This window comes from Pinus tabuliformis, chromosome 7 (assembly GCF_031772625.1).
Source record: "Pinus tabuliformis cultivar Carrire ecotype Pingquan chromosome 7, CPIR1, whole genome shotgun sequence".
In the NCBI taxonomy this organism is placed as follows: domain Eukaryota; kingdom Viridiplantae; phylum Streptophyta; class Pinopsida; order Pinales; family Pinaceae; genus Pinus; species Pinus tabuliformis.
The window spans coordinates 205,712,310-205,721,824 of NC_142293.1; the positions used below are offsets into that span (position 1 = coordinate 205,712,310).

Below are 9,515 nucleotides of genomic sequence, written 5' to 3' on the forward strand. Positions count from 1 at the left end.
TAGATTTTAGTATACTGTGGTTGTAATAAACTCTGGGAATATTACAAGATCATTTGACTATTAACGTCCATATGTCCGAGTGGTTAAATAAATAGACTTGAAATCTGGTGGGCTATACCCGCGTGGGTTCGAACCCTGCTGTGGACGATTCGTACACTTTTTAACGTTCGTTAATCATTTTAAGTTTCCAAGATTGAGTTCATGTTTGTAATTTTCCATAATGAGCATAATCATATCAGCACAGAAATCTGAGGACCAACACCGCCGGTTCATTAACATTTTTCGAAGAATGCGCCACACAAACTGTTTGGCGTTCATAGAGAACTGCATTCAGAAATTGTACAAGTAACAATAAAGAAAATTTAACGGAGTTCCATACTCCGTCCGGTAGGAAAAAAGGGCTATGGGGTGAGAGAGGCTCGAACTCTCGACCTCACGATTTCTCAGACAAACTGTTTGGCGTACATAGATCACTGCATTCAGAAATTTTACAAGTGACAATAAAGAAATTTTAATTAAGTTAACGTGTTACAGTAAAGAAATTTAATGGAGTTCAATACTCCATCCACTAGGCAAAAGGGGACATGGGGTGAGAGAGGCTCGAACTCTCGACCTCAGGATTTCTCAGACTAGCTATGAGACCTACGCGCTAACCAACTGCGCCACCACCCCTGTTGTATATGCCAATTGTAGGGTTTTCTTGGTGTATGATTGTTTGTAGGGTCTTTTTTTTCTTTTCTTTTTGATTCACTGTATTTCTTGTATAAACAAGATTCTTGAAGAAAGCTTATGAGGTGACATCATGAGCCCCGTCCATTACAAAAGTTGTAGCCACAGCTCGAGATTTTTTACTGTAGCGAAGGCGTCATCTCCTTGCAGTGGAAAAGATTCGAAGCCTTTCACCCTTCCATCGGCGTATAAACTAACTATAAAAATTGTATGTTTCTTTTGTCTGTGAGTCCACTTGCCTTGTTTGAGATGGGATTTCGAGTTTTTTTGGAGGCTAGAACTCACAAAGTTTATGGATTCACACCGGCATTCTGTTTAGTTTCTAAGTAGATTCATCTTAACCGTGCAGGTGTCCGCATCAATTGTAGAGCAAGAGGTAAAAGTTGCAAAGGTATTGTTTGGGTTTTGTAAGGCGAATTACCAAATTATGCAGAAGAAATTTAAATGATTTGAAGGCCGCCTCATCATCTTCTCGTTCGACGCCTCTTCTCTGTCCTTTTTGGCTCTACTCAACCGATAGGGCGTATGCGTGCCTTTATTTTTATTTGATTCCAGCCTAATGTTTCATCTTCTATTTTATTGATTTTTTCCATTGAAAATTGTTGAAATTTCCTTGCCTTTGCCTCACTTGGATCGAATTGAATTGGATCCCCTGCTGCCTCCTCAACTGCACTCACTTCCTTTCAATCTTGAGGGATGAAGATTGTTTCTTCTGCTAAGGAAGATGATGTTGGTGGGTTTATCAATGTAATTGCACACTCTGGACAATTTTTCTTCTCTGAATAACTTGCTTCAAAATGACAAGTAAGTCAGAAATAACATCATAAATCACTGTGTTTTGGCACTCTCTGGGCTCAAGGGTTAGGGTTTGGTAAAAGCAGAAGCAGTAGAGCAACGGGCTCTTCTAAAGCCACGGGAAAGGAGTTAGTGGACTGTGTAGCTCTTTCAGAAGGCGCAAAATGTCGCGGACAAACTGCTATATATCAAGCAGTGGAACAATGATGCTTCATAATACAGTTACTGATTACAGATCACTAAGTAACATAGTTATGGTTTACAGATCACATAAGTAATATTATTGATATTGATTGCAGAGATTTAAAGTTGAACTTTAACCCTGATAAATGACAAACTGGGGCAGTTTCTGAGTAATGTGAAAGGAAATAACTAAACATACAGACAATCACAGGGCAGATTCGTTGTAAGATGTTGAATTGGCTAAATAAGCTTTCAATTTTTTGTTATAAAACGAACCATCTTCGCTAAAAGGAGAATTAAATTAAATCATTGCCGCTATTAAATTTTTGATGCAGATTATGACATGAAATACATATTATGTCATATTTTGGATATCTATATTATGTTTGAAGAAGTGGTTTTAACTATTAGTGATTTGAGTATTTGACATAGTTTTGTTTAAAGTAATTTGGGATTAACGGAATCGGCAAATTTGGGATAGAAAATACTTTGAGGTAACTAAGGTTATTAGTATTCTCCATGGCAGTGGGCAAGGGGAAAATTATTGTCATTGTTGTGGCCAGGAAAAGGAAAACCATATGAAGAAGCACTACACAAAGAGGTTCATCCACTAGAAGAGTAGTAATGGAGGGTTTCAACAACATGTTCATGTTGTAGCGCAGATAGAGGAGGAGTCAGCCTTTTGTGCATTCATGGCCACAACGCAACTAGATCAACCCAAGTCATCCGTGTGGTTTTGTTGTAGCTGCTACAACCCCTTCTAAAATTTTGCCTATGTTTTGATTTTGGAGCTACCTTCGATCATAAGAATTTTCATTTTAGATAGCGTCAAGTGTTCTTATTGTTTATTAAGTGTCACAATGGCTTATTATTTCATGTGAGGGTTGTGATGTCTTAATTGTGTTATCATGACGATAATTAGGCCTTGCCAACAACACTTGCACAACTTTTGAAGATAAACAACTCTCCTCAAACATAAGCTAATTCATGCCTTCATCAAACACCAGTTGCATGGCTTGTCTTGAGGAATTGCACAATCCTCTGTCACAAGGAACTGTGCAACTCGTTGTGACACTGAATTGTGCAACCCTTAAGGCATGCAACGGTAGAAGCAAATTGCAGAGTCACCTTGTGAGATGAAACTGCGCAATTCATTGTGCAACAGAACTACATAGTCCCTTGTCATTGGGAACTGCGCAGTTTCTTCAACCAATTAACTATGCAATCCCTGGTTTTAGTCAACAACACACTCCTAGAAAATAGGAGGTGCACATTCTTATCTAGCAGTGTGGTACAAGTTTGTTCTGAAGACAAATGTCAGTCCCCCCTTGATTTTAGGCATGCATGTAAGAAACCCTAACCCTAATCTCATGAGTGCTAATCTATATAAGAGAGGCTCATAGAGCTCATCCTCACATTCGCCATTGGAGCTCTAGCCATTCTCACGAGTTCAAGGAGCTCTAGATTTAATTTGCATTGCTTTTCTCGCTAAGTTTCTCAAGTGTCGCTTTTGTGTTTGCATGTGTCGTTTTGCCCGATTCTTCTTGTAAGTGGCGTTTATGTTCTTATTAACTTGTACACGTGTCGTTTTAGTATTTTGAGCTTCTTTACACATGTTGCATCACATTTCTTGTCTTTTCGCTTACCAAGAGTTACTATTGTTGGGTATATTTATGCATGCATCTTCTTCTCTTTGCAAAATATTGTTTTCTCTATGTCTGCGACTGATTTGATTGTTTCTTCGACCCTTCTCTTGGAAGAAATTGCACAATCCTTGAGCCTTGCTGACCTCTCCAACTACGCACTGCACAATCTCTTCCAATAGAAGCCCTTGCTTGCTAGCTAAAACTACACACCGCGTAGTCACTAGCCTTCCCTAGTGGTGCACTATGAAATCACAGGCAACAGCGACCCTTGTCTGTTACCTGAAATTGTGCATTGTGAAATCCAGGCTCTCTCTCTCCTAGTAGAAATTGCGCATTGTGAAGATCTAGTGCACAATTAGCTCCCTTGCAATCCTAATCTGCATAGTCTTCCTCCATAACTGTGCAATGCGTATTTCCATGCTTAGTCTACCCATCTTGAGCCCAACATTATGCAATCCCTTCCCTTAGTGATTGTTTTTCTACATGTAAGTTGATTGTTGAACTGATCTTTCTTGAACTAACTTGTCATTGCCATGAGTGCATCTTTTGCAACAACAACTGCAGATCTAGAACACATCTTTTGGATAATTGACATTGTTAGATTGATAGTGACAATAAGAGTGTTCGCATTGATGTCAACCAGACTAGCATGGATGTTGGTTGCAACTAATGCGTTGGCATGATATTAAGAAAATTAGCATTGATGTCCACTAGCCTAGCTATGATGGTAACTGGGCTAGCATTAATGTGCTTGATGTGTCAAGCTCAGGGGAAGTCCCATGGTTGTTATAGTCTCTTGTAAAGAATCATCATAGTAGTAGGGTTATTGGAGAAGCCATAAAATGATGCCTATGATGGTTGGGATTCCCATACTTCGAAGGAGATTCTACCTCAAGAGATTAGCTCAGATACTCTTGGAGATAACAAAATTGGTTAGTGCTCGGAAAGAGTTTTCCAATGGTATGTGGAAGTCTGGAAATGACCTCCTAGATCAAGAGTTATAGTTGGTGGAAGTTGACAGCCAAAAGTATCACTCGCTCAGGACTTAGGCATATTGTCATTGATGAAATATATATTGTTGAGCTCTCCTAGTAAATTCGCCATGAAGCCTTACATTTCCAAATGGCCTTATTCTCCATGAGGCCATTTTGTCCTACTTCCAATTCTGCACTAATTGATGACTAGTGACATTAAAAATAATGTTTTTCACTACCTTAGAGGCAACCTCTCAATATGATTCCTATACCATCTTTTAGAGCATAATTTTCCCTTCGAATGAGCTCTTGGCTCGAAATTCCAAATAGCTTGGAAGATATAGATTTTTGAAGTTAGGGATATTAATCTGGTCCTTGAGCCTACCTGTGCTAGGCCTCTTGGTGGAGAACTTGAGGATGCAAACTTTAATTTAAATAAATTTAATACTGTCAGTGTTGGTACTTCAAGGAACTTATAATTAATTCAGAAATTAATTCTACCTACCTACACCCTTTCCTTAAGCGATCACCCTCATGTGATCTCAAGCTGAATCCGTGGGCTTATTTCTCCGGTTAAAAGACCCTTGTTTTTCATCCTTAGGTTTTGTTAGTCACTTCTGCTTGTTCGTCACAAGGCCTGAGAAAAATGAGAGGGCAAGGGTTTCGACCCTGTGATCATCTGTGGTCTGTGGAGGTTCTCTGTCTGTGGGAAATGGTTTCGACTTCTTCTTTGTCTTCACGAGACACACATTCTTGGTAAAACTGTTCGTTTTGTTACTATTATCCTTCAACTTCTGCTCGAATTTCCATAGTTTTGTATGTGACTTCTATAACCGTCTTCTGCGTGTTCAACAGGTTTCAGCTTCGCTCTTGAGCACCTCAGCTTCGTCACACACATGTAAGTCTTCTGTTCTAATTCTTTCCATCAACATTTGTCTTCGTTTTACTGATCTTTGGGGTCCTTTGTGAGTAGGTAAAAACCCTTTGTAACCGCATTGTGACGGAGTCTTGCTCATGCTTATTTTGGTCTTCTCATTTTTTGGTTCGATGACTTGTCTCTCCAAGTAAGTTATCAACGGAATTCTTCGCTTCCTCTCTTTGTAGTCTTGTCTATCAATCGTATTTCTCTGTCTTTTTGATTTGGGTATTTTGTTGTGGTTACAAGTATTGAACTTGGATAGCTCCTTGCTAACTTCAAGGTCAAATCTCCCCTGTGCGAAAAGGGTAGGGCCTTTCCTTTGTGACTGGTAGTTTAGTTGCATTAAAAAACTTAAAACCCCAAGAGGGTTTTTGTCATATCATATTCTTGAGCAGTATTGTGCTTGTCTCGGGTTTCTTTGAATACGTTATTAGTTTTGTGAGCAGGGTAGAACCTAGCTGTTTGATAATACATATATTTTTATAAACCCTTGTTGGGTTTTTTGTTCAATACCGTCTGGAGCTCATCCAATGTTACGACCAGTTCGATGTATATTTTGGACTCTTTGAAATGAAAATAATTTAGATTCTGTTTATCAAAATATTTTTGTAAAATGTACCTGTGGTATCTTCTTTGCAATGTTGTACTCGCTCAGTTTGTTTCGACTATAATCTTGATTTGAAATATGTTGTTCCTTCCTGGTTCAATTCGATTGTAGATAATTTATTGTTCCTCCTTGTTTAATTTGAATGCATCTTGGTTCATGGTCCTGGTTCCTGTGTTGTTAGTTTGTTTATCAAACAGAACTCAGTGTGTGGTTAATGATCTATTTAGCCTTAAGATGTCGAGAACATCACATATAATTATAGAGTATTTATGATAATAAAATGCTTCACACACACAATTTATTCTTCTTCCTTAAGATGGCAGACCCTCACCTAGGTGGATCTAGGATCTGGTCTTGTTTGTACCTTTCCAGCATTCCCATATGGTTGAGAAACTGTCTTTTAGTTTCAGAATAATTTATTGAAACTAATCCCTAACACTTTAACTAATCCTAATCTAACTGTTCTTTTAATTGCAAATTACAATGGCTATGTTAGCCCAAATTTAACTTAAAACGACATAAAATAAAATTCAAAAAGTTCTTCTTCTGTCGAGCAGAAGAAGTCAATTCCAGCTGTGCCTTTTAGTTGGATGCTCCTGCATCAGGCTCCTGGGGTAAATTAAACTCATGGCTCTTGTCCATGAGCTCTTCAATAGAGTACCCGACGCTTTGAATTTGGGCAGCATCCAACCAAGAACAATCCTCAATAGAATGGTCCTTCCATTTAACCAGATACTGTAAATATTCTTCCTCCGTGTCTTCCTGGACACTTGTGTGTCTAATATCTGTTCAATTTCCAAAGGCTTTGCTGGAGGCATTTGTCTAATTCATGATTCTTCCTCATTCTGGGTGTCCCGTGTTCGTCTCTCCAAACTATCTTCCTCATCAACAACAATGTAAGGGTATAGATCTTCCACATTAAAAATGGGCGAGATTCCTATACCCAGAGGTAACTGCAACTCATAAGCATTTGTATAAAACTTCCGAAAGATTCTACAAGGCCCAATCTTTTTCATTTTCAATTTGTTGTATTCACCTCTAGGAAACCTCTCCTTGAATAAGTGTGTACCAGGTCTCCTACTTCAAACTGTACCTCCCTCCTTTTCAAATCTGCTCTTTGTTTGTATTTTTGGCTACTGTCCTGTAACTTCAATTTTACCTACTCATGTAGATCGCTAATTGCCTTCGTGAAATCTTCGCCATCAGCACTCCTGCATTCCAACTAACCCAAATCCCGCAACTCATATATTCCACGTGGGTGCATTCCATATATGATTTGGAATGGACTTCTGCTCGTGCTTCTGTTGGGTGAGTCATTATAAGCAAACTCCGCTTGTGCAAGCACACGATCCCACTGTCTGGAATTTTCACCAACCAGACTCCTTAGCAGATTTCCCAGACTCTTGTTCACAACTTCAGTTTGCCCATCTGTCTATGGGTGATAAGCTGAGCTGAAGTTCAATTTGGTGTCTAACTTCTTCCACAAGGTTCGCCAGAAATGGCCTGTGAACTTTACATCCCTGTCCGAGATGATGGATTTCGGCAAGCCATGTAATTTGACTATCTCTGAAAAGAACAAGTGCGCTACATGTGTGGCATCACTTGTCTTTCTACATGGATTGAAATGTGCCATCTTGGTGAAACAATCCACCACCACCATGATGGAGTCGAATCCCCGGTGTGTCTTGAACAGACCTAAGACAAAGTCTAAATTGACTGAGTCCCATGGTCTGTTCGGAATGGGTAAGGGTGTATATAGCCCTGCATTCTAGCTGCATCCCTTTGCATGCTGACACGCTTTGCATCTACTCACGAATCTTTGCACATCTCTTCAAATCCTTGGCCAATAGTAAAAGTGGCTCAACAAATCCAAAGTCTTGGCTATGCAAAAATATCCTTGATGAGCCCCATAAATGGGTAATTATATGGGCTCATTTTGCCTCCTAACTTAGCTTAATCCACCATTTTCATTAGTTTATTGCATGTTTTTGATTATATTTATGCTAATAGAGTGAGTTGGGTTAGTCATTATGCCATGAACTGTAATGTGTGCTTCATGCAGATTTTTGGTCAATTTTGAGACAAATTCAAAATTTTAATGAGCATTTGGCAACCAAAATTTGAGGAAGACAAGGGAGAGGATTTATAGAAGGGTTTCCCCCTCATTGATGACTCCCTACTTCGAATCCTCCTTCAAAAAGCTCGGAGCACAAGTAGCCACATCAATGCATCAAAGAGGCAGTCGAGCAAGTGAAGGTTAACTGTTGTCTATCTCAAGTCCTAGGAGCCAAGCCTCCCTGATTTTAGGAGAGCTATTGGGAGCTCTAGTTGTATAAATAGAGAGGCCTAGGGCCTCAGTAGGTTGTTGGATGTTAGTCAAATTTTTGCACTTTTGTTGCAGCTTTTGCTCAGCTCATTTCAAGCTTACTTTTGTGGACAATTTCATGTAATCTGAATATTATTTTGATAATGAAGAAATCTTTTCTGAGCCAACACTGAGTTACCTCAAAGGGCTGAAGCTCTTGGGTTAGGGCCCAACCCAAGCTGCCCAACACCTCTTGTTTTGTATTTATATATTTTGTTCCAGTTTATGAATAAGTTGCTGTTAGATAGGTTTCCTCCTTAGTTAACATAGGTTGTTTTTGGTGATTTACATAGCTATTTCCATTTCAGTTTGCTGAAGTAGGTTAAGTAGTGATAGGAAAAAGATACAAAAAGGCCATCAATAGAGCCTTGACCTCCTTTCCTCCCTCTGGGACCATGAACTGAGGTCAAGACCCTCTTGCTGCCACAAAAACACAGATTTGCCTTCTCCATGCAATTTCTAGTGTTGTAGTTTGATTTAGAGGTTAATGCTTTGCTTCAGATCTATTTTGTCATGCTCATTTTTGTTTCTGCAATAAATCTCCATTCATGCTTTCCTTTCCATCTAGCATTGTTCAACATTTTATTTTCCTAGATCAAAATTTAGGTTAACATGAGATATAGTTCTATTTTTTTGGTGCAGCTAGTTTCCTTGCATGCTCAATTTCAGTGTTTGATTCACAACTCTCTTGCAGTACATCTCTGCTCATAATAAGTAAATAAATCAACCACCACCATCTCTCTTTGCTACATGTTCCACAGGTCATTCACAACCCCTCATAAATCTGCCCTAATTTTCTGCACTATTCTCATAAACTTTCATTCCTTTCCTTGAACGAATCCGACCACCTCTCTCTTTCCTAATCCTCCCTAATGAACCTCAAACACCTTAACACATCCTTCTAGCCCTCAACTACCCTTTCCAACCATTTTCCCACCTTAAAAACCTCTAAAATAGCCCTCGACATCCTCCTGTAGATCCTCCTATAGACCTCCTGTAGATCCCCTGCAGCCTCCTGTAGAAATTCCTGTAGGTGACTTTTTGAAGTCTGATTGCAGGGAAAGCCTCCAGAAGGTTACCAGAGGCCTCCTAGGACCCATCCACACCTTCCTACACCTTTGCAAACTCCAAAGTCGCCCTCCATCGCCACCTAATCACTGCCACATCCATAAACAAATAAATTACATGCATGACAATTTCACATAAAATACATAAAAACCCAAAAAGATGTTTTTTTTTTTCTCATTTCCTTCTAGAAATAGCTTGAATAGATGTTGTTTACTCTCCAAGTAGGTAA

At 39.2% G+C, this 9,515-nt stretch overlaps 1 non-coding gene across 1 annotated transcript; it reads right to left on the minus strand.

Annotated features, from left to right (window-relative positions):
- Nucleotides 1-585: 585 nt before the first annotated feature.
- On the minus strand, nucleotides 586-672 carry TRNAM-CAU (transfer RNA methionine (anticodon CAU)). The gene is given in 2 exon segments: nucleotides 586-621; nucleotides 635-672. It is a non-coding gene; the product is annotated as a tRNA-Met (tRNA).
- Nucleotides 673-9,515: the final 8,843 nt, after the last annotated feature.